The 23,751-nt window shown below is 41.8% G+C and overlaps 2 long non-coding RNA genes across 2 annotated transcripts in view; one reads left to right on the top strand and one right to left on the bottom strand.

The window, feature by feature from the left end:
* LOC140911737 (uncharacterized) overlaps positions 1–23,751 on the bottom strand; it is a 51,360-nt gene that overhangs the window by 5,164 nt on the left and 22,445 nt on the right. The window contains exon 2 of the long non-coding RNA XR_012159115.2: positions 2,609–2,783. This is a non-coding gene — a long non-coding RNA (uncharacterized LOC140911737). The remainder of the gene's footprint in view (positions 1–2,608; positions 2,784–23,751) is intronic.
* On the top strand, positions 13,049–16,122 carry LOC140912104 (uncharacterized). Its single transcript, XR_012159226.2, has 3 exons — positions 13,049–13,693; positions 14,520–14,584; positions 15,369–16,122. It is a non-coding gene; the product is annotated as an uncharacterized LOC140912104 (long non-coding RNA).

The raw sequence follows: 23,751 nt of genomic DNA, 5'->3' as shown, positions 1-23,751 counted from the left end.
TCTCTTCAGCCATGTTCACGACTGCCATAAAACCAACTGAGTAAATTCTATACTACTCAGGGGCGCATACCCATGGTCTCTTGAGACTGAAGGATGCCCACTGCTACTACTAATATTGATGTAAGCAGAGTCAGGATGAGCTCCACCCTGACATATGGTGGTGAGGTGTGGCAAGTTGTGGAAAAGAACTTCAGGGGCTGATTTCATTTGCGTAGGCACACCCACCCCGCCTAGAATGAGCCCATAGCTGCCCAGATGGTCACTTTGGCTGCTGTGGGATCCCCAGTGTTTCTGTTATTGGGGCAGGAAGAATAAATTGTTATTACCCCGATTATGGGAATCAAGGACAGTGGAACTGTACTTGGCCTTTTGTATGATGGAGGGACTCACCATCAACTAAGTAGCACTTGCTAGGCAAGGGACATGGGTTCCAAAACTCTGTGAATTGAGAGAGGTTTGAGACAGGTATTAGTATCTGGTGGTGTGGGCCTCTTTGTGAGGGTCTGAAACACCAGTTGCACCTCTGTCTCTCTCCACTGTGGAATGTCAGAGCTAATTTTGGGTCTATTAAGAGTCTCACTACAGGACTGTGCTGAATTCACTTTGGCCTTATGGTGCACCAGCACTAAGGCTCCCACTTCTACAAGCTGAAATCACTGAGCACTGTGTCAAGTAGTGGGGAGCCTGAAGTTCTAGAGTGCAGTGGTGCTATTCGTGGATAGGCTGGTGGAGTGTTCATGAGACAGCGAGTGGAGCCCCTGTGGGGCAGTCAGCTTCAGGTCACGTAAGGTGCACCCTACCTCTTTCCCCCCCGCACACAGGCACATTTTTACCCAGACTGGGGAGTAACACTCTGCAGATGAACTTTTGAACTCAGGGGCTGGACTTTTTGGACTTTGGGTGATTTTTGGATTGCTGGGCTCGAGACGTTTGGGTTGTGGGACTCAAGAACCCAAGGGAAAGGACATGGCCCAATTTGCTGGGGTGGGTCTTTGCTCATGGTTTGGTTAATGAATACTAGTTGTGGTGTTTTCCCAATTTAATGCTGATGTCGTTTACTTCATGTTATTAAAGAGTCTCTGCTACACCGAGACTCTGTGCTTGCGAGAGGGGAAGTATTGCCTCTTTGAGGTGCCCAGGGGGTGTGTAGGATTTTTCCACGTCACTGGGTGGGGGCTCAAGCCAGTTTTGCATTTGCTTTGATGAGAGGGAACCCCTGTGTACTGAACCCGGCCCTTGCTGCTATCAACTTGGCCTGGCAGAAGGGTTACATTGATGTAATTTAAGACAATCAAATACAATTGCCAGCATCTCATTTTCAATCTAGGTGTAGTTTATTTATGTTTTGTAAAGAGATTTTGATGTGAATGTAATTGGCTCTTACGTATGCAAAAGGAATGCACCTAGTTTATGGAAGGGTCAAGTTTATGCACCTAGTTTATGGGCAGACGGAAAATCAGGTGTCAGGAGGCAGGCAGGGTCAGGTTACCAGGAGATCAGGGTTGGGTTCCAAGTTACAGATGGCAATCGAATAGCAAAGTCAAGGACAAACCAGGGTCAGAATCTGTCTAGGGTCTATCACAAACAGGGTCTGGAGCGCAGATGGGCAGGCAACCTGTGTTGTTGCTTAGGCAACTCCCCCTCTTCCTGGTTTAAGTACTGATACTGGTCAATCAATGGCTGTGATGAGCTGTCACTCAGGTCTTGCTGGGCAGTACTTCCTGCCACATCCAGCCTCACAGGGTCATCCTGTCTAGGCCTCCTGTGGCGATGTGCAGGAGTCAGCAGCTGACAACTCCGCAGGTTCTGGGCGTGTAGGTTTTAACACACATACTGCTAGCCTGTGTATTGCAATGGTGCCTGTCAAAGTTATTGCAGACTAGCATGGGAAAGTGTCCTACCATGGGGAAGAAATAAGACTGCTATCCCTACCTAGAAATCTTTAGGAAAGGATTGCAGAGTACCTCCATGAAAGTTTCTTTGAAATCTCTCAGGAGGATTCAAGGGACATCCCTGTGTACATAAACACACTGCTCCACATGGCCCTCTTGCCTAACTCTACAGGGAATGAGAAACAGATAACTCTGCTTCTGTCACAGGGTGCTGAGTAAGGACGGCTTAATCAGCCCCCCTGCCACTCCAGTCCCAATCAAGAGGGATGGACTGGGGCTGGTTGAAGAGCCCTCTGCCTGCCTGGCAAGAAGAAACAGCTGCCAGCCTAATTAGCCAGGGGCTATAAAGGCTGGCAGGAAGGAAGCCAGAGGAGGAGGAGGGGGAAGAAAAAGGCCCTGCCCTGCCCTGCCCTGCCCTCTAGTCTGCTGCTGGCAAAGTTTGGCTGTGAAAAACCTGTACATAGATAGTAATGTGGTGGTGGGAAATATCTGTAAATAAAGAGCTCTGGTGTTTGCATCAACTTGAGGTGTCCCTGACTGGTTTGCGAGGGAAGCAGGGGCAGAAACCAGAGGGGCCCAGCTTATGCCTCGCTACAGCTTCTCTTTGTAGTACCACCACCTCATCTAGAACAAGTAAATTAATGAAAAGGTGATAGCTGTGTCCTGCTTAGTCAGGGGTGCCATCACTGTAACAGGAAATAAATGTACACACTTACCCAAGATTCCTTCTTCTGCATCAGGTTCACCCAAGCTCAATGGCTGGGACCCATTGGACTGCAGTGGAGTCTCCAACAGGTCTTGGCTGGATCTCCTGGTCGCATGTCCCCCATCCTCTTCCTCCTCATTGTTCATGCTGGAAGCCGGCATGGTCATGGTCATGGTCATGGTCATCTGGGCAGTTGCACACAACAATGGACAGAAGAAAGAGGTGTGCTCATCAAGACGGATAATCAGGAAAACTCATTTAAAAAATGTGTGGGGTTCTAAAGGGGGAATGTGATTTCTGATCTCCGCGATGCCTAGACAATGGAGTTCATAGTTGTGACCAGAGCGGTCAGTGTCAGACATTGTGCGACAGCTGCTGGAGGACGTTAGAGTCAACAAAGGTAATGCAATGTCTATATTTGTGCTGCGTGGACCTCAGTATATTCAGCATGGTTCAACACCGCTCCGGAAGCCAGTGTTACTATGTTGGTGTAATGGAGAGTAATCGGTGGCTGAAAAATTTAAATGTAAACACATACACAACAAGGTCAACGCAAGGGAACTTACACTGACCAAACTTTGTAGTGTAGAACGATACTTTGCACATTTATTGAATTTCATCTTGTTAATTTCAGACCGATTTTATCAAGATAAATTCAAATACCGTTCTCCAAAGTACTAGCAGTGCCTCCTAGCTTGTGTCATCTGCAAATTTTATCCAAGTCCACTCCTTTATCTAAGTCATTAAAGAAAGTATTGAATAGTACTGAACCTAGGACAGACCCCCATGGGACCTCACTAGATCCATCCTCGCAGTTTGACAGCAACCATTGATAACTACTCTTTGAGTATGGTCTTTCAACCACTTTTGCATCCACCTTATAGTAATTTCATGTGTTGTGTGGTGTGTCAAAAGTCTTACTAAAATCAAGATATGTCTACAGCTTCCCTCCTATTGACTAAGCCAGTAGCTCCATCAAAGAAGGAAATGAGGTTGGTTTGGCATGATTTGTTCTTGACAAATCTATGTTGACTATTACTTATAATCCTGTTATCCTCTACGTGCTTACAAACTAATTGTTTAATAATTTACTTCGATATCGTTCCAGATATCAAAGTTATAAACGATAATATGAAGATGACTGATAATTTTTACTTCAATGCAAGTTTTGCTTAAATAACAACTGCTGGATTGTGCAAAAAGTTAGGAAAAGTGTAGCCACTTAAATGACTAACATTAAGAAAAAATTAGGGTTAAGAGGGACTTTTCATGTTGTCCCTAAGCTCATGAGAGCTGTGAGTAAGTGTGGCACTATTTATATAGTTACCCCTTTGTCCACCACAGCCCAGATTTGTGAATCTTCTGAGCCTGCTGCAAAGCTTATCCTTTTACCCTCTCTATTAAGGTTGTTTAGGAGGGTTTGGATTGAGGTGGATGTATTTATGCACAGTCTCTGTTTATGTTGTCATTTGCAATGTATGGGATAGGTACCCTGAGCACGGGATGGGCTGCTAGAGATGTATGTTAAAAAGGTAAAGAAATTAATAGTAAAATAAAAATAAATATTTCCATTGTCTCACTTTCCTGGGGAAAAAAGGGGATGAGCCATACATCTCCTAACTGCATAATGAGGAAGGGATTACTGGCATGATTATGAGCCATGATTTGAGGTCATGTGTGCCTTCCCCGTAGCCCCTTTTTAAAAATATTTTTCAAACTCTATATCACATTGTTCTCAGATGACAAATGTCTCATGTTTTAAAAGGAAATCAATAATCCAGCATTAATCAGTGGTAATATACCTAATGAGCAAGTGTCAAATGAAGGTTGGCAGTGGCCACCTCAGGGGACAGATCATTAACTAACTCTAATCTTTTGGGGGACTTTAATGGGCGGCTGGCCTCAAGGGCAGCCCTTCTTGTCTCCTTTTCTATTTCAGAATGGTTTTGAGGCTGTCTTGTTTCTCTAATGTCTTCCTTTTATGCTAGGCTCTTCTGCTTTTCTTCTGGGAGAGTATAGGCCACATCCTTCGGTGTATTTTGCTTCTTAAGCCAGCCTAGGAAGTAACAGCCCACTGGGATGGAGATTCTCTGGTAGTGTAGAGTCAACATAATGGCTCTTATGCCACTTGGTCTATATGCTTCTGGCACAGTAGGGGAAAGTGGCATGGCTGGAGGAAAAGGGACATGCACAGGATGCCCCTGGGTTACACTGATCATCAGCTCCCACTGGCTGTTGCAACTCTCAGGCTGCCCTAACACAGGGGACCAGCCTGCACAATCAAAGGGAAAGGTGAGATGAAGCCATTTTTGTGACCCCCACAACCCCTGACTTGTGCTCTGCTTACCTTAGACTCATCCCAGGATCTGAGTCAATAAATTGACATTGTTGCTGGTTGTATTTGGACAGCATTTGCCTTGCTTATCCACCAGTGTTCAGTTTCCTCATGTCTCAATTTCATTTCCAAGTAATCAATCATACCTGAGTCAGTAGGCAAGACATGGGGTGCCCTTTTGCAGCTCTCATTCCCTTTGCCTTCACTTATAGGGTGACCAGACAGCAAGTGTGAAAAATTGGGACAGGGTGTGAGGGGTAATAGGCACCTATATAAGACAAAGTCCCAAGTATCGGGACTGTCTCTATAAATCTGGACATCTGGTCATCCTACTCACTGAGGTTCTGCCAGTTAGTTAAAATGTATGTTTTGGTCTGCATAGTGAGGGGAAGAGGGTCACAGAAGTATTAACTTTTCATTAGAGTGTGTGAATGTAATATCCTCTTGCATATTTTGCCAATATTGTTATTACAAGAAACATCTACTATAGGAGTTCTCTCTTTGGTTGAGTATTCTAAATCTTATTGCATTATGTTGATCTCTCCCTCTAGGTATAATGCTCCAGTTGAACTGGGATTATTTTTTTTTTATTTGAGTAATGTTTTAGCAAAGGAGGTCTGTATAGTGCATAGTTTATGCTCTGTACATTAGCTTCTTGATACAGATATTTTGGCAAAAACTGTTACAATGCATCTCAAACCAAGACAAACATTTTAATAATCCATCCCACATAAAATATAATTTTTATTAGTGATAAGGGAACCTCAAATATTTCAGTGTACAGACAGCATCCAAAAGTCATTGAGATACTTCAAAATATCCCAGAGTCTTATGTTTTTAAAATCAGGCTCAAATTCTCATGAGAACAGGATATCTAGCAAAATTTCCAGTTGCTCATACTTCCTGCTGTGCAAGTAATACTTTGAGAACAGACTCTTTCTGGAGGCATTTCAGCTTTTACTATTATTCATGTCCTCGCTGGTACTAGCCTTGTGAAAAAGTCCTGTAGAACTTAATAGAAAGTGAGAACCTTTCTATATCACTGCTACAGAATGCCAGGTTCATTTAAAATTTAATAGAAAGGATATAATCTCTACTAAATTCCACAGGTTTTTAAAGCAATTATTATCAAACCTATTTAAGGTTTTGACAGACCCATATCTAAGTGAGCAGGTAGTGGAGACCTTTCCTTTCCCCTTGTGTGAGAACCTCACAGTTGCAGTCCTTGTGTTTGGTGACACACTGCAGTAACAGTTCGAGTACTTCATCTATAATTACATTTTATCTATGTTTATACTGTATCACCTCACTTTATCTATAATTGTGTTATTCTGGCAAGTGTTATGGTGCTAATAGGACCCAGAAATATAGTCATTAACCATGAAGCCAAAGAGACCCATTAAAAGAAAAGGAGAAATGAAGAGAGGAAAGGAAAAAGAAAAAGTTGTTAATCTCCAGATCCTGCCACTGTCTAATAGCTATCAGAACACGAGTGAGTGGAAGATCACTGCCAAAGGCAGCTGCACTTTACATAGTTCTGTTGTGATTTGTTGGTGTTAAGTGTTTCGATTCAGAGTTTAGGGGAGGAGGATTGGTTTCTAATTGTTGTGATGGGGATTTCACTGCAGCTGTTATGCTTTGTTTATGTTGCATGAGTTCCATTGCTTTCCTTCTGGAGAGAGATTTCTGAAGTGACACAAAGTAAAATGTCTGCATGAAATTTGAAACATTAACTTAGGGAAAAGGCTGGCATGTTGACTCTTAGTTGGTAACACATCTTTTCTGGAGTATAAGAAAACCTGGCTTCCTTTTAATAAAAGAAAGCTAAATCCTTTTCACTAAATGCTTCTTTTTTGCTATATCTCTTGAGATCTCCTTTGGTGAGGAAATCAGACTTTATGTTCTCTTTGTAAATAAATGAGATTGTATCAAAGGTACCAGACTCCATCATCAATTTTTCCTCCCAGTCGGCACAACCTACAAGACCCCAGATTTTGGCTAGCTGATTGGGTCAAAAGGGGTAACAATACAAAGATAAATAATAATCCTGGGGTCCTGGCAAACCATCTGTTCTCTTTTAAAGGTTGAGTAGCGGAATTGCCAAGTCACATCATGGCTGCTGCATTTACCTCTGCTCTCATTGCCCTACTAGGATCTAACTAATCATTGTTCTGTCATGTGCTCTGGGAAGCTTGGAGTACAAAAGGCCCTATGTAAAATCAAGTTTTAATTTTAGATATATAGCACAGCTGCCAGAGTGAGGCAACAAGATAAAACTACTAATCTGAACCAGGGTTTGTGGCGCACCTCAGGATATAAATTCTGTACAGCATTATAACTCATTGCAAGTGATTTAAAGTTCTGCACCTCACTTTAAAGTCAGCGCAGCTTTCTGATGAAGCATGGCTAAGTTTACCTTTTAAATAAATGTAATTGCTTTCACATGGTCACAGTAAAACCATTCAATATGGCCTAAAGAGTAAGAAGGAGCAAGGAATTTTAACCTGACTGGAGACAGTTTTAGAACGGTTACGATTTCACTTGAGATTGTCTTGGGGCAGTAGGGTCCCAGAGAGCAGTGTATGTGGACAGATCTTTGTCACTGGTGCCCCAAGATTCCTGAAGCTGGAGTCTGATTTCTGCACAGATACTCTGAGCTGATGGCCATGACATGCCCCTCAAAAGGCTGCAAACCTCTTGCCATATGGGGGAAACTCTTTTTAAACAGTTTTCCTCTTGTGGGGTTTCCCATAGAAGAAGAGCATCTGGCCCATTACAGTTACATTACTTCCTTATCATCTGATCAAGTAATAACTTTTGGGGTGATTTTAACTGTTGCCATTTAAGATATTCCCTATTCCCCATTCAACCTTTCAGTTACTGAAATTGCTTGAGCTTTTCAGAAATTTTTACAGCAAAAGCTGCATGTTCTCAATCATGTAGAAGCAGCTAGCCAGACTAAGTGAATTGCCACAAATGCCCTGGAGTATAGCTCTGTGTCAGCTGTGTGTCTGAAGACATTTCCCTTTTTCTTCTTCTCTATACCTCCACTGCCATTCCTGAGACTATTTTGGGGGGATTAGAAGGGGAGCTGATTTTATAATTTACAGATGAGTCCATGAAAAAGATATAACAGAGCTGGTATTTCATCTTCAGCTGCTCAAGAAATAAATCAAGTCCCAGAGGCTTCTTTATCGGTGAGATGTCATGCATGCTGTAACTGACACAGAACAAATTGCTTTACCACTAAGCCAGATAAACTGTGGGCAGTGATGTGAACCTGATATGCCCTTCCACCGTTCATGCTTGAACTCTCTTGTGACTCTTTTGTATATAGAGATTCATCTGGTTGCAGAAGAAAAGAGCGCAAAGTGTCTCATGACATTTATACGGTTAGGTTCTTTTCTGTGTTAGAGTTGTATTTAAAGATTTGGAAAAAACAACAGACTGATGAGAATGAAATGCATCAGTTCACACGATTTCTTCACTGATCTTTGTGATCTTCTGAAATAATAGAGGTAATAATAATAAATAATTTCTTACATTTATAGAGAAGGGTCCCAAAGTACGTTGCAAAATATGGCTGTGATCCTGCAGTGCAATCCACTAGTATTCATCACTGTGTCTACACTTGAATGAAAGCCCAGGGTTAGTGGGACTTAAAAGCTCAGGGTCCACAGATTCAAGCCCAGAGCTTGAGTGACCACACTTGGTGACCTGAGGACCCCAAATCTTGGCACCAGCTTCCACGTTGCAGTACACAGACCCAGGTCAAACCACCATATCCTAGGCTTCCTAGTGCCCTAGCCCTTGGTTTGTGGTGCACTGTGGGAAAACTTGACTGTCCACCCTGGACATTAAAGGAAGTTGTTGCAGCCTGCCAACAATCTTTTGGATCTGCCTGCTCCCAGCAACCAGAGCCAGCAACATGGACGTGTTGCCATTTGAAGAGCTTCTCTTGCTTGGGCTTTCACTCTTGTTTCAGGAAATGGGCGGAGCCTCTGGGAGCTGCTGCTGGACATTCTGGCAGCATTTTCTGACCTACCAAAGGCACCTGTTAGAGGAGGAGGATGATACAGACATGCAAGACATGAACTAACTGGCTGCTGCTCATGATTCTTGGTATAACTGCTGATGCCCCGTATGTACTCTGATGCTTCTGGAGCAGGGCCTCAAGCACTGCCAGATAGGATCACATCATGCGGGCCCGGGGTCACGAGCAGTGGGTCCAGAACTTTCTCATGAAGAAAGCTACATGTTTTGGAGCTTTCTGAGCAGCTTGCCCCAACCGTCCAGTGTCACGACACATGCATGAGGGCAGCCACACTAGTCCAGAAGAGAGTTGGCATAACTGTCTGTAAGCTGGCTACCCCAAACTGTTACAGGTCTGTTGCTAACCAGTTTGGCATTGGGAAGTCAACTGCGGGTAAGGCGGTGGCAATCAAGCATGTGATTTACCCTAAAGTGATGGGCATATACAATATCCCTGAAGTAATTGCTGTTTTTGAAAGAATGAGGTTTCCACACTGCACTGGGGCCATTGATGGGACTCATGTGTCCATAGTTTACCCTCCTCAAGAAGTACGTGAATATATAAACTGCAAAGGGTACTATTCCATTGTTAGGCAGAATCTTTTGTGGACCACAGAGGCCAGCTTATGGGCTTAACGTGGTCTGCACTGCAAAAGTTCATGATGTCAAACTTTTTCACCGATTAGGAGTCTACATTCATGGCCAGTCTGGGACACCATTCCCTTCTAATGACATTCTCATAAATAGACCTACTGTCCTTACTGTTATTCTAGGGGACCCTATATCCCTTTTTGCCTTGGCTTATGAAATCATATCTTGCTCTCAGAGGCCTTGGCAAAAGAAGGTTTAATTACCCTCTTAGCAGGCTTACAACGGTGGTTGAATGTGCATTGTGCAGATTGAAATACCGTGGGTGCTGTCTACAGGCACATTTGGATTCCTGTGTCATCAGTGCTCTCTGCATTATTATGGCTTGCTATGCTCTTCACAATCTTTATGAAGTCAAAGGTGAGCCATTTCCCCCTGAATAGACCTATGACAGGAATGTTTCCAGCATATGGAACCAATACACTTACTACAGTGGGAGCAGGATGCACCTGGGCAACACCAATCAGGGATGCTCTGTTCTCCCCCGTTTTGGACTTGCACAAGCCAATGCAAGACAAAGAATAGTATTATAGTGTGTGTACAACATTTACAATATATGAGGTACAGTCACATCATGCAGTCTAATGTGGGAGGGTGGCAGTTGATTGCCATGCATTGTACTTATAGGTGACATAACTCTTATGAAACGGGGAAGGGAGTGTGTGGCAGGAACTGTGGATTTACAATATGGATTGATGTTGATAAAAGTATTGAGAAATTGTGTTTGGATACAACTGTGATGGTTTGGACCCCCTGGAAGTCATCTGCTGGGATACCTCTGAGTCTACCCGTTCTGCCAGCATGGGCCCCTTTTAACCTGGGCCAGGCTCACTGAGCCAGGCTCTTAAAACCTCCTCTAACACACACACACAGGCAGGGCCACCCCCAGCTGCAGATCAGATCTGGGAAGACTCAGTTTAAGGGACTTGCTCCAGCACTCAGATGTCCACCTCGATTGGAGTACAGTCCCAAAGATTTATTATATTCGCCTCTCCCCTTGATGTGGAAGAGGGTATGCACAATTTCTCACCCTCCCCTCAGTTAGAAATCATATAAATTGTGTTATATTATAAACCAGAAATAAATGTATTAACTATAACAGGTGTATTTTAAGTAGTTAAGGAGGTAACAGACAGAACAAGGCGGATTACTAAGAAAATAAAACAGAGTAACTAAGCTTAATACACGAAAGAAACTGGTTACATGTGAATTCTCATCCTAAATGTGGTTCTAATAATCTTCTTCACAGGCCAGATGCCCTTCCAGTCTGGCCCAGTTTTTCCCCCCACCCTTTCAGTTACTGTCATTTTGTTTTCAAGTATCCCTTTGGGGTGGGGAGCAGAGGTGAAGCAAGCTGAAGACAATCATTGTTTTCCTTCCCTGTCTTATATAGAATTTCCATAAGGAGGGAATCCTTTGTTTGATTCCCCACGCCTACATGGAAAAGTACATCAGACCAAGCAGTTGGTTAGTATCAGGTGACCAGATCATCCGACCCCATTGTCCATGAGTCAGTAGCATTATGGAATGTCCACAGGAAGGCCAAATCTTTTCACAGTCCATTGTCCTTGCTAATGGGCCATTAGCCATGTCTGACTTTTCCATTGTAGACCTTGAAGTGTCAGGAGTGGGCGTGACCCAAAGCAGCAAATATGAAATGCAGATACACAGGTCAATATTACTAACTTCAGATACAAAAATGATACATGCATACAAATTGGATAATCACATTCAGTAAATCATAACCTTTCCAATGGTACCTTACATGAGCCATCTTGCATAAAATATAGCTCAGTTATGGCATATTCTTATCATAAGCATATTTTCATAAAGCACATGGGATGCCACATCACAACAACTTCCCAGTTGTACCTTGTCATGTGTTTATCTTTATTATTTGAAATACACATTAGATGATGTGATGGTAATAAACATTCTTAATAAAATAAGCCTTTATTTGTGACTGTGGATGAATTATCCCCCCAAAAGAGAAAAAAGGTATAAGAAAAAATAATATTAGACCATTGACAGGCAGGCCAGCTACCATCAGCACACTAAAACACCAGAAATAAACAAACAAACATCAAAACTATCAATAAAACAAAGAGCATAAACCAAACATTGAACAGTGCAAACAGTGAAAGCAGTGCCAACAAGAAAATCCCCTAACGTTGTGTGTCTCATGTTCTCCTTTCCCTTCCTCACCCGTTTAGCATGCACTTGGGGCTGTTGCATGTGGGTGGGGGTCTGCAATGGCGTGGAGGACTGCCTGGGGTAGATTTGCCCTGTCCAGATGCTAAGTCCTGATTGCAAGGGCCACGCAACTATGGAATTGCACAAAGTGTTCCAGGTGTGCAGCATATAATTTTAGCCTTGGGTGGTGGGGCTCGGGCTTCAGCCCCAGCCCCCAGTAAGTCTAACACCAGCCCTTTAAAATGGGGTCGTGAGCCACTTTGGGGTTTCAACCCACAGTTTGAGAACCACTTATCTATGGTATTTCTAACAAGTTTACCATCGGTATCTAAACACCAACAGTACCGTAAGATGTAGTACTTTGGACTATTGCTGTATTCTATTGTATTTTGTTTCTGAAGGAAGGGCCTGGTGTATGAGCGTGAACATCAGCTGTCAGTTATGGCAGGAGCAATTGCAAGCTTGCAGTTTTCTCTTTTATTGCTTGTGGCTTGTTTTTAACAAAGTAGTTTGACATTAACATAAATCTGTCAGTGATGTTATTCTACAAGTCAGTCAAATATTTACTTGTGTTCATTTTAATCAGTGTTGGCTCTGCAATCTCATTAACGTTGGATTAACGATCAAACTAATGCTAACCGTTTAATGATCAATTGATAGAACAGTATGTATTTTATTTTAGTAACTGTTGGCCCTTTGTTCAACTTTGTATTCTGTGTAAAACTCAAAATAAATGGCATTAGGACTTGTTAAAAAACACACAGAGTTCTTTAAAGTACTTAAATATGTTGCCTGTCAAATGTAGACCTTTAATTAAAGTGCAGTGCACTGGAAATGATTAATGTTTTCTGTGGCCTTGCTCAATATACATTTCTGGGGCTATTTCAGGAGATTATGTAGCTGTGAAGGAAAATAAAATTAATCTATTTCCTTAGTCTTTTAATCCTCACATATTGAAATTTTATTCAAGAGTGGGTAAGAGATTGCTGAGTGGTGGAATTTCACTGTTATTGAATGCATACTTTTGAGGTTGTGAAGAGTGGTACCATAGGTGAAAGTGATGACTGCGTACAGAGAGCAAAACTCAGTGCGAGATAAGTGCCTGTCACAGACTGGCTGGCCCTTGTGCGGAAGCTGGGCTCAGCCTGGCCTGTGACCTAGCAACCCAGTGATAATTGGTGATCCCAGTTGACGATGTCAGGGAGGTTTAATTATAATAACTGACCTCACCAGTGAGGAAGGAATCAGGAAGGACTATATAAACAGGACTGAGCACCTACAGAGTCATTGAAGGTCAAGTATGAGTGGGGTGCAAGTGGAAATAGCTGGAACCAGTTAGAGAGCTGGTTGAGCTGGGCCTGTGCTCTTGAGAGAAGCAGTCTGGTACACCTTTAAGGAATGGATGAAAATCTAGAGAGAAACTGCAGTCCTAGAAAACTGGCTCTGGGAACCCTGTGACTTTAAGTGGGAGAGAGCGGAGAGGGCAGTCAGAGGTCTGTGGTTTATGTTTGGCTGAGGACAATTGAAGACAGATCTCAGGGAGGAGGAATGGTTTGCCTGGTGGGAGGCTGGGAAAAGAAAGACAAGGATTGAAATGACAGAGACCCAGACCTCAGAAAGGAAGAACTATGACCCAGTGAGAGATGAGAAAGAGAGATTGTGTTTGTTATTATATGGCAGTAAGCCAGCCCTTGAGAAGGTGTGCACTATAGGACTCCAGTCTTGGTCAAGTATTGAAGAACCCCAACTCTGGGAAGGGAAACAGAGATCAGATGCTGCTGAGCTGCCAGAGACCAGTGGGAGGCATAGGAGCAGGTGTATGTATTTACAGTGCCTAACTCTCTTCAGTGCTTTGGAAAATTCCACCCCATTTCGTCTATATAAAAAGTAAGTTCTTTATAGGGCTTTTGTCTTCACTGGAAAATTGGGCCATATTAAAACACATTTGTGAGCAGTTGTGCTAGCTAGCATGTCGTTAAACCTGACTTTAGCAGTCAGGGTAGACAGGGCCAGGTAGTGGTTAACATCCTGTCAGCTGGTTGTGGCTAACCCATGTTTCTAATAGGGTTTACTCATGACCAGCTCTCCTTGTCTGTGCTGACCACAGAATCATGTCTAACATAATGTTAGGAAACATGATTCCTCAAGGTTGCTGTGACACTGTACCCCATATTCTTCATAGTGATATTAGTATGATAAGATTATATCATAATTATGATGTATTTTATGCACAATAAGTCATGTGAGTATCATTGGAAAGGTTATGATTGGCTGAATATGATTATCCTGTTTGTATGCATGTATCATTTTTTTGTATCTGAAGTTATGAATATTGACAATGTATCTATTTCATGCATAGCTATTCCTGGGCAACGTCCACTAGGCAAAATGCTGTCAGTCTAGTTGTCTGGCTGGGAAGGGCCCATTCAGGTTAATGAGCCATTAGGAAGAAACAATAGGCTTTAGGAGAAGCTTAGCTCCCACCTGGTGAGCCTTCCTGTGAACACTCTAAACAGCCCATGGGGGATGGTTCCTGTAACTCTACAGGGACATGTGACCAGGTCACCTTGTTCTGGACTCCATCTTGGGATGTCAGTTTTTTTCCACTTGCTGGCATGGGAACCAAGCTTTGAAACAAAGGGTTCCTTTCATATGCAAGAGCTATATAAGGCAGGGGAGTGACATCATCTTGGTTCTTTACTCCCCACACAAGAAGACTCCTGGAAACACCTGAGGAACAAAGACTGAACTGGGGGAAGTGCTGGATTCAAGCTAAAGGTATTCATATCCAATCTTTTTAGTATATTAAGCTTAGTTTGTGTTTTTTTATTGGTTTTTTTTTTTTTTTGCTAGGTAATCTGCTTTGATGTTTGCTATCCCTTATAATCATTTACAATAATCTTTTGTAGTCGATAATGCAAAAACAAAATGTATTTAAACCAGTGCGTGGAAATCATAACTTGGGCAGAAAATGGTTGCATATTCCTCTCCATATGGGGGGGGGGGGGCAATTTTATGAGCTTACGCTGTACAGTTCCCTGTGCAGCGCATGATGGTATAATATTCAGTTTATACTCCAGAGGGGGGTGTGTACCTGAGGAGCTAGGAGGTGCCCTAGCTGAAGCCTTCCCATGCAGGGGCTGGTCAAAGAGCCTGCCTGCATATAACTGCAGCTGGGTGTGTCCCTGCCTGTATGTATGCTGGTGAAAGTGCAGGCTGAAGCCTGGAGGGCTTGGCAGCTTGTCACAGCAGTACAGTGTACAAGAGAGCCCAGGCTGGTGGGTCAGGGGGGCTCAGTGGTACCCCAGTTCCAGGTGGCACCCTGGGGGGAACCCGTCAGTTGCATTATAACACAACCTAAATGTCTGGTGAAGACAATCCGTTACATGTTTACATATCTTTCTAAGTTAGAGATGTCGAAGCAGAGACTTCAGAGGCCTAGACATGGACATCATCCCAGCAAGCTCAAGCTCTTGAGCCAGCAACCCAGTAGATGCTTGTCTTTTTGACATCGGATTAGCAAGCTATGATGTTAAACTGGGAATTTTCTTTTTCACTATAGGGGTCTTATGTTGTGGTCACAGCTGACATGGCATGACATGAAGTGGAAAACACAAGAATGAATGATGTCTCGGCAGATGAAATACAAACAGTAACATATGCGCTCTCTCACCTCTGAATGTACAGACTTCCTTCCTTGCCTGTTGGATTCTGAACTCCAGAACTATTTTAGGAATTTATTTATTGAACCTGATGACCTGCTCCAGTTACAAGACATTATACAATTTTCTTTAGAGGATTTTTATTTACAATTAATAAACATTCAACTCTTTGAACTTAATGGAATCTCCAGGAATTGCAGGGTTGGGAGGCTTAGTGCACTTCATCTGACCTGTTGCCAAGCCCCTCCCTACCCCTCTCCCACTTCTCAGGACACTGCAGAGGAAACTATGTGAACCTTGGAGTTTTCTTCTCCCCGTTCCATGAGAGAGGCAATCTGGCCCTTGGTCAGGGATCTAGAGGGGAGACTTTAGGACACACTGGTCATCACCCAAACAAAAGAATTATAAAGATCTTTGGAAGGATCAGACAGAAATCAAAATGTCACATCATTAGTCTATAGCCTCACTGATCTTAACCACCACAAACAGCTCCAAATTATGTAAGCTTATTGTATATTTATGATTGGAGCAAGACTGTTCCTGTCACACACTAGTGAATGGACTTTATATGGAGAAATTAGAGTAGTAAATAATTATCCTTTCATTCTGTTTGTAGATCAAAAGCTTTCATTCTGTCAGCACTGAAATATTTTGAGAAGGACTTAAAAGTGACCTGTAAAGTACTTTTTTTAAAATTGGGTTTGTCCTTTTTTTTTTTTTTAATTCCTTGTGATATAAAGAAGGCCTGAAAGGTGTGTTAATTTTCATTTGTATTTTCTTCCTCCTTTAAAAAGCTTCTTCTTCTTGTTGTGTTAGAAATATCAGGAATTTCAAGTCTGGTCTGCTCTTGTTGGGGTGGGGGGTACAAACATTTATTGTAAGCTCTTACACCTTAATTGACAGGGAGGTGTGTTAACAAAGATATCCTTTCAACCAAGTGTTCACTAGAGGGAAAAGCCGAAGGATTTTAAACAGTCTGATTCAAAATCCCTTTCCCTCTGAGTTGCTGAGCTTGCAATCTTAATTTTGTAAGTGTATAACTTCACTAGTTTTCCACTTGTCATAAAATCTTCCAGAGTAGACAAGACCTAGAATGAAGCAGAAAAAACTCCCCCCTACACGCACACTCTTTTAGGCTTTTTTTTTCCTTTAAGGAAGCATAAAAAGTGAAAATCCCACTATTCTTCCTTTTTCCATGTCATTTTAAGGAAATGAGGAACAAAGAAAATAGTTTTTTAAACCTTGGAAAGTCAGTATTTCCAGCTTGGCCATCAATCCTATAATTAAGAGAGGACTTGTGCCGCAAAGCAGCATATAGACATTCCAATAACAAAAAATCTCTGGGCCTGATCCTCAGCCCTTTGTCTGGGTGCTTCACATTGCAGAGGCAGTGCAAAGTAGTCAGAACCCTTTCCTAAAGGGGCAGCCAAGAGTTCCCAATACAGGTTAATGCTTGGGTGGCATAGAGCCAACAAAAGGGTTGTCAGAGTTGGGGCCACTTAGCTTTCAGTGTCTAATCCGCAGCTGGTATAGCACCAAGTGTCATATATCCAGTTTGTGCTTGTGTTTCAAAAGGGGTCTATTTGAAATTGCTAAGGAAAGGTATTGATTTTTGGGTCGAAGTTGAGGTTGTATGTTATGAAGGCATATGTGTTTCTTTACATTCAATATTAATATGTAATGAGGTTCTAAAAGAACTTCCTTGCTGTTAAGTGCTTGGTTCTTGTCAATGATGTGCTGTCACTCAGCAATATCAGATGTTTGCAAGGACTTTTGCTTTGGAATGGTGAACGATTTCATTTTTTAGAAAGGTTGAAAATGGCACAGCAAATAGCCATACAGATCTAATTCAATAAGGCCTCCTAAACTTTCATTATGAAATGCTTGCTGTACAGTGAGGAGAAGCTCTTATTTATAGATACAAAATATATGGTCAACCAGTTAGGCAGGCTGGATGCTATCTATTGTTTTGTTGAGAGCAATTTACACATAGATGCTATATTGCTCACTGTGCGTGGTTCTGTTGCTATCAGGAATTAGTTTGGTTAATCCATCAGAATTAAAACTAGAGTCTCCAATTAACTCTGAGTGTAACCGTTTGAACACCCAGCTTCAGGAGAGGAACTCTGAAAGAATCACTGGTCCTTTAAGAAATATTTAAAAAGACATCTCTTATATGCAATTTACTTGTGTTTACAGGTGATGTTATCCAGTGTACGTTAAGAATGTAAAAATCGATGTTCATTTGTGCTTACTGGTAAGAACATAATTATAACAATCTGTCATAAAATAAAAGTAAAAAATGAGCTGATCTCTCTGGCTTTGAGATTTCTGCCTGAGCTTGGTTTAACAAAACTTGCAAGTCCTGGAAGTGTTATGTTGCAGCGAGTTCTTGATATCATTGACTTCTAAACATGACAATATAAATGTAGATATTTCTGCCCAACAGAGGATATAGCTACAATGTTGCACCATTATACCTGTTTACTTTAACAAGACTAAAAATCCTTTGGAGGGATTTTTTTGAAAGCAGATTGGAAATACTACTGATGCAAGTCCCCTGATGAATTCCAAACAGGCAGGGCCCTAATGACTTCCAAAGGGCTCAGTGGGAGTGCAAGGATCTGCCCATATGGTGAACTAACTCCTTGTGGGCAGATTCTTGGGATGGGCATGGCCCCCTGGCTCCCCACTTTGCTGGTGCCAAAGAATTGTACCAGCAGCAGGCTGTTTAAGGCATTGCTTTTCAACTGCTTTCTGTTAACAGGCTTACAGCAGTGTTGCAAAATATTGTCTTGGCCAGCTAAGCCAGACTCTTATTAAGCACAAAACAAACAAAAACAAAAAAAGGAGAGGGATAGGAAAGAGAAGAAATAAGATGGAAATGGTTTGCTTGATCTATAGGTTATAACATCATAGAATTGTAGGACTGGAAAGGACCTCAAGAGGTCATCTAGTCCAGCCCCCTGTACTCATGGCAGGACTAAGTATTGTCCAGACCATCCCTGACAGGTGTTTGGAGATTTTTTAAGAGCAGGTTAAACAATGGCAGACTCCACAACTTCCCTTAGCAATTTATTCCAGTTTTTAACTACCCTGACAGGAAGTTTTTCCTAATGTCCAACCTAAACTTCCCTTGCTGCAATTTAAGACCATTGCTTCTTGTCCTATCCTCAGAGGTTAAAGAGAACATATTTTCTCCCTCCTCCTTGTAACAACCTTTTATGTACTTGAAAACTGTGAACTTGTCCCCTCTCAGTCTTCTGCAGACTAAACAAACCCATTTTTTTCAATCTTCCCTCATAGATCATGTTTTCTAGACCTTTAATCATTTTTGTTGCTCTTCACTGGACTTCCTCCAATTGTCCACATGGTTCCTGAAATGTGGTGCCCAGAACTGGATGCAATACTTCAGTTGAGGCCTAATTAGCACAGAGTAGAGTGAAAGAATTACTTCTTGTGTCTTGCTTACAACACTCCTGCTAATACATATCAGAATGATGTTCACTTTTTTTTTATTTTTATTTTTTATTGCAGTAGCGTTACACTGTACTCATATCTAGCTTGTGATCCACTATGACCTCCAGAGCTCTTTCCGCAGTACTCCTCCCTAGGCAGTCATTTCCCATTTTGTATGTGTGCGACTGATTGTTCCTTCCTAAATGGAGTACTTTGCATTTGTTCTTATTGAATTTCGTCTTATTTACTTCAGACCATTTTTCTAGTTTGTCCAGCTCATTTTGAATTTTAATCCTATCCTCCAAAGCACTTGCAACCTCTCCCAGCTTGGTATCATCTTCAAACTTTATAACTGTACTCTCAATGCCATTATCTAAATCACTGATGAAGATGTTGAAGAAACACAGAACTGATCCCTGTGGGACCCCACTTGACTTGACTCCCCCTTCCAGCTTGACTGTGAGCCACTGACTCTCCAGGAACTACTCTCTAGGAACAGTTTTCCAACCAGTTATGCACCCACCTTATAGTAGCTCCATCTAGGTTGTATTTCCCAAGTTTGTTTATGAGAAGGTCATGAGTGACTGTATCAGAAGCCTTACTGAAGTCAAGATATACCACATCTACTGCTTCCCCCCTATCCACAAGGCTCGTTACCCTGTCAGTGAAAGCTGTGAGGCTGGTTTGACATGATTTGTTCTTGACAAATCCATGCTGACTGTTACTTATCACCTTATTATCTTCTAGGTCTCTACCAATTATTTGCTCTATTATCTTTCTGGGTACTGAAGTTAAAATGACTGGTCTGTAATTCCTTGGCTTGTCCTTATTCTCCTTTTAAAAGATGGGCACTATATTTCCCCCTTTCCAGACCTCTGTAATCTCTCCCGTCTTCCGTGACTTTTCAAAGATAATCGCTAATGGCTCAGATCTTCTCAGTCAGCTTCTTGAGTATACGAGGATCTATTTTATCATGTCCTGGTGTCTTGAAGACATGTATCTTGTATAAGTAATATTTAACTTGTTCATTTCCCTATTTCAGCCTCTGATCCTACCTCATTTTCACTGGCATTCACTGTTAGATGTCCAGTGGCTACTAACCTTCTTGGTAAAAACTGAAACCAAGTCATTTAACCTTGTTTCTCTGCCATCCCCAGTGAGTAATTGGCCTACCCTGTCCTTGGTCTTCCTTTTGCTTATAATGTAGAATGTTTTCTTGTTACCCTTTGTCTTACCCTTTATGTCTGTAGCTAATTTTATCTCATTTGTGCCTTGGATTTTCTAATTTTGTTCCTCATACTTGTGGTGTTTATATTCATCCTTTGTAATTTGACCTAGTTTCCACTTTTTGTAGGACTTGATTGATTGATTTTATTCATTAATGCTAGCTGCCGATAATTGAAGAGCTCCCCGTTAAGCCAGGGTGGTCTCTTGGCATACTTCCTATCTTTCCTTTGCAGTGGGATAGTTTGTTCTTGTTCTCTTAATAATGTCTCTTTGAAAAACTGCCAACTCTCTTGAACTGTTTTTCCCCTTAGGCTTGCTTCCCATGGGAACTTACCTACCAAAATCCACTGTCTTTATTGTGCTGTTTTCCTGCTACCATTCCTTAGAATCTGAACTCACATTTCATGATCACTTTCACCCAAGCTGCCTTCCACTTTCAAATTCTCAACCAGTTCCTCCCTATTTGTCAAAATCAAATCTAGAACAGCCTCTCCCCTCGTAGCTTTCTCCACCTTCTGAAATAAATATAAAAAAAAGGTTCTCCAATACATTCCAAGAACTGGTTGGATAATCTGGGCCCTGCTGTTTTGATTTCCCAACTGATGCTGTGTTGTTTTCCCAACAGACAGTCGAAGTCCCCCATCACCCCTAAATCCTGGGCTTTGGATGATTTTGTTAGTGGTTTTAGAAGAAGGCTCATTTACCTCTTCTTCTTCTTCTTCTTCCTGGTTAGATGGTGGTAGACCCATGCCATGACATCACCCTTGCTGATTTAGTTTCTGCAATTAGCACTCTGAAATTTGGTAGGTTCTTATCCCAGAATCAGGCCCAACATTATCAAAATTACGGTTGGGTTGGAAGCTCTGATGTGCACGGTTTCAACATTCTCACTTAGGAAATCACACTATATTTAGAATAGTTTTATTAACAAAGTTAGCAAATTCACTAACACTCTAACCCAGCAAGGCAGGTAGAGAGAATACAGAATGAGCTGAGCATCCATATACTTACACCACCCCTTGCAAAATAACCTGTAGTGTTAATTATCTTCCCCTTCACCATCATAACCAGGTTGTCATCCTGGCATCTCCCAAGGACTACATCTATCTCTCTCAAAGCACAGTGGCTGGGATACAACTTTTATAATGCTGTTACGCTGATGCCACCATGTCTAATGCATATTCAGTAGGGATTTCTACCCCTTTTCTTTATTTGTAGTTCCTCACCCTACTAATGTTGGGGTGCTCTTCTCCCACAGGTTATTAATCCTTTTAAGTCAAGCTTATTAGCATATACGTCAATTAATAACCATGGCATTCTTGTGGTCAAACATCAGCTGAAGTCTCTAACTTAAAAAAATCCCAAGCTAGTATAAACTAGCATCTTGTGAAGTCATTACAGCATACTGTCTTCTGACATCTTATGCTCTAGGGTTACTCTGGGATAGATATTTATGCTTAAGGCTTTACACCATAATTAGTTTGGCTAAGCTATTGTTTTACAGGCCTTGAGGCTTGTCGGCTTATTGCATTATTGCCTTAACTTATACCTATGCTTCACCTAGCACATATCTATAGGCTACAGAAGGGAAAGAACACACTTGGCCAGGGCAAATGGGGAAGCATAGGGGGCTGACAGCAGGAACTGAAGTTTCTCATCCCCGGGTGGTGTTTGGGATTTATCCAATGTGAGTGGGGGTGGCAGTGACATTGGGGTCCCTCACTCTGGTCCAATCTGGTCAGGACATTGCTCAGGTTCAGGACAGCAAAGGTATCGCATTGGATCCTGCAAAAAGAAAAGGAGTACTTGTGGCACCTTAGAGACTAACAAATTTATTTGAGCATAAGCTTTCGTGAGCAAATTTGTTAATCTCTAAGGTGCCACAAGTACTCCTTTTCTTTTTGTGGATACAGACTAACACGGCTGCTACTCTGAAACCTGACATTGGATCCTGGGCTCCCAAGAAGGGATAAGGATGGTAGCCATGATGGTGAAGCTTGCTCCTTCTAGTTCACCTGTCTCCCAGCCAGCAATTACTGCTATGCCCCCACACCCAGTTTTTCTTCCGCAAGTCTTTTAAGAACCCCCAAAAGGGAGTGATGGGTAGAATAGCCCATCCCCTCATTATTTTGGTCATCAATCTTGTTCACCAGTTGCTTCACAAACTAATTTCTGACCCACCAATTTTGGTTCATTGATTTGCGGTCCCACACTTCTCTTGTTTACCAGGCATGATTTTAACAGAGTCCTTGAATTATATCAGTAGGCCTTTGCATTTGGATTAACTCCAGTCTTCTTTCAGAGTAGCAGCCGTGTTAGTCTATATACGCAAAAAGAAAAGGAGTACTTGTGGCACCTTAGAGACTAACAAATTTATCTGAGCATAAGCTTTCGTGAGCTACAGCTCACTTCATCGGATGCATCTGATGAAGTGAGCTGTAGCTCACAAAAGCTTATGCTCAAATAAATTTGTTAGTCTCTAAGGTGCCACAAGTACTCCTTTTTTTTTTTTTTCCAGTCTTCTTGTCTCCCTTTTGGACTTTTTCCTATCAAAATTTTTCTAGCTTATTGTGACATTTTTATGAACTTTCACTCATTCCTTACAGTTGAGCTCACAATTAAGGTAAATTGGTAGGCTCAATTATGACAAGATACCTACACCCAGATCCCCATAGGGACAAAATCCTAGATTTAGGCACTTCTGCATTCCACAAAACTCCCACTTAGCTGGTGCCTAACCCCAAAAGAAAAAAATTCTGTGTGCACACAAAGTTGTAATGGTATGGTGATCTTCTTGTAATATGGTTCTGGTAATAGTTTTTCCTTTACACTTGTTTAATTAGAAGTGGATGCAGCAGATAGGGATGGGCTAACAACTGTGGAAATTTCTATCCAGTGACCAAAGGCCTGATTTGTTATACCCTATCTATAAAATTACATAGAATAATTTTAAAAAGCAGAGTTATCTTGGGTTGTGTATTCAGTCTCTCATTCACTTTAATTAAACTTTTTAAAACATTTTCTCTTCCTTCTTTTAGGATGAAAGAGTAATTAATAGAACACTAGGGACTAGAAACAGTGAAACTTGGTATGTTACAAATGGGCTTGTGAGCCAAGATCATATCAATCACCACAGTTAAGAGGTCTTTGATACTTTCTATGTAATTCCCTTCTGTGTAATTACATACATGACTTGAGTCTGAATTTAAAGGATCAAACTACAGTCTTTGGCTAGACTCTTAATAGAGTATTTGTTGTTTTCTAGATCAGATTGAGTTAATAAAATTACTGGCTTGAAGACTGAATAGTTCAGTAAATTCCATTAGTGATTTTTTTTCACTTGTTTTGGTACAAGCTTTGAACATTAATGAATAGAACTGGGCACACCTTACTTTTACTCTGGGGGCTCATTTGATGCATATGTAGGTTTTATGTTTCCTCTCTCCCAAGTACAAGCCACCTGTTTATCACACTGGTTCCATCGTCCTTTTTAATCTATAGTGTGCTTGACAAACTTTCTGCTATCTGTCTCAAAAAAGATAGTGTGCCATGTTGGGAAGGTCACTTAAATGCCAGGAGATGTTTCTGGAGGTACCA

Source organism: Lepidochelys kempii, chromosome 5, assembly GCF_965140285.1.
Source record: "Lepidochelys kempii isolate rLepKem1 chromosome 5, rLepKem1.hap1, whole genome shotgun sequence".
Taxonomy (NCBI): domain Eukaryota; kingdom Metazoa; phylum Chordata; order Testudines; family Cheloniidae; genus Lepidochelys; species Lepidochelys kempii.
Note: the sequence above shows the minus strand (reverse complement) of the source record. Positions and strands in the feature narration are given on the sequence as shown.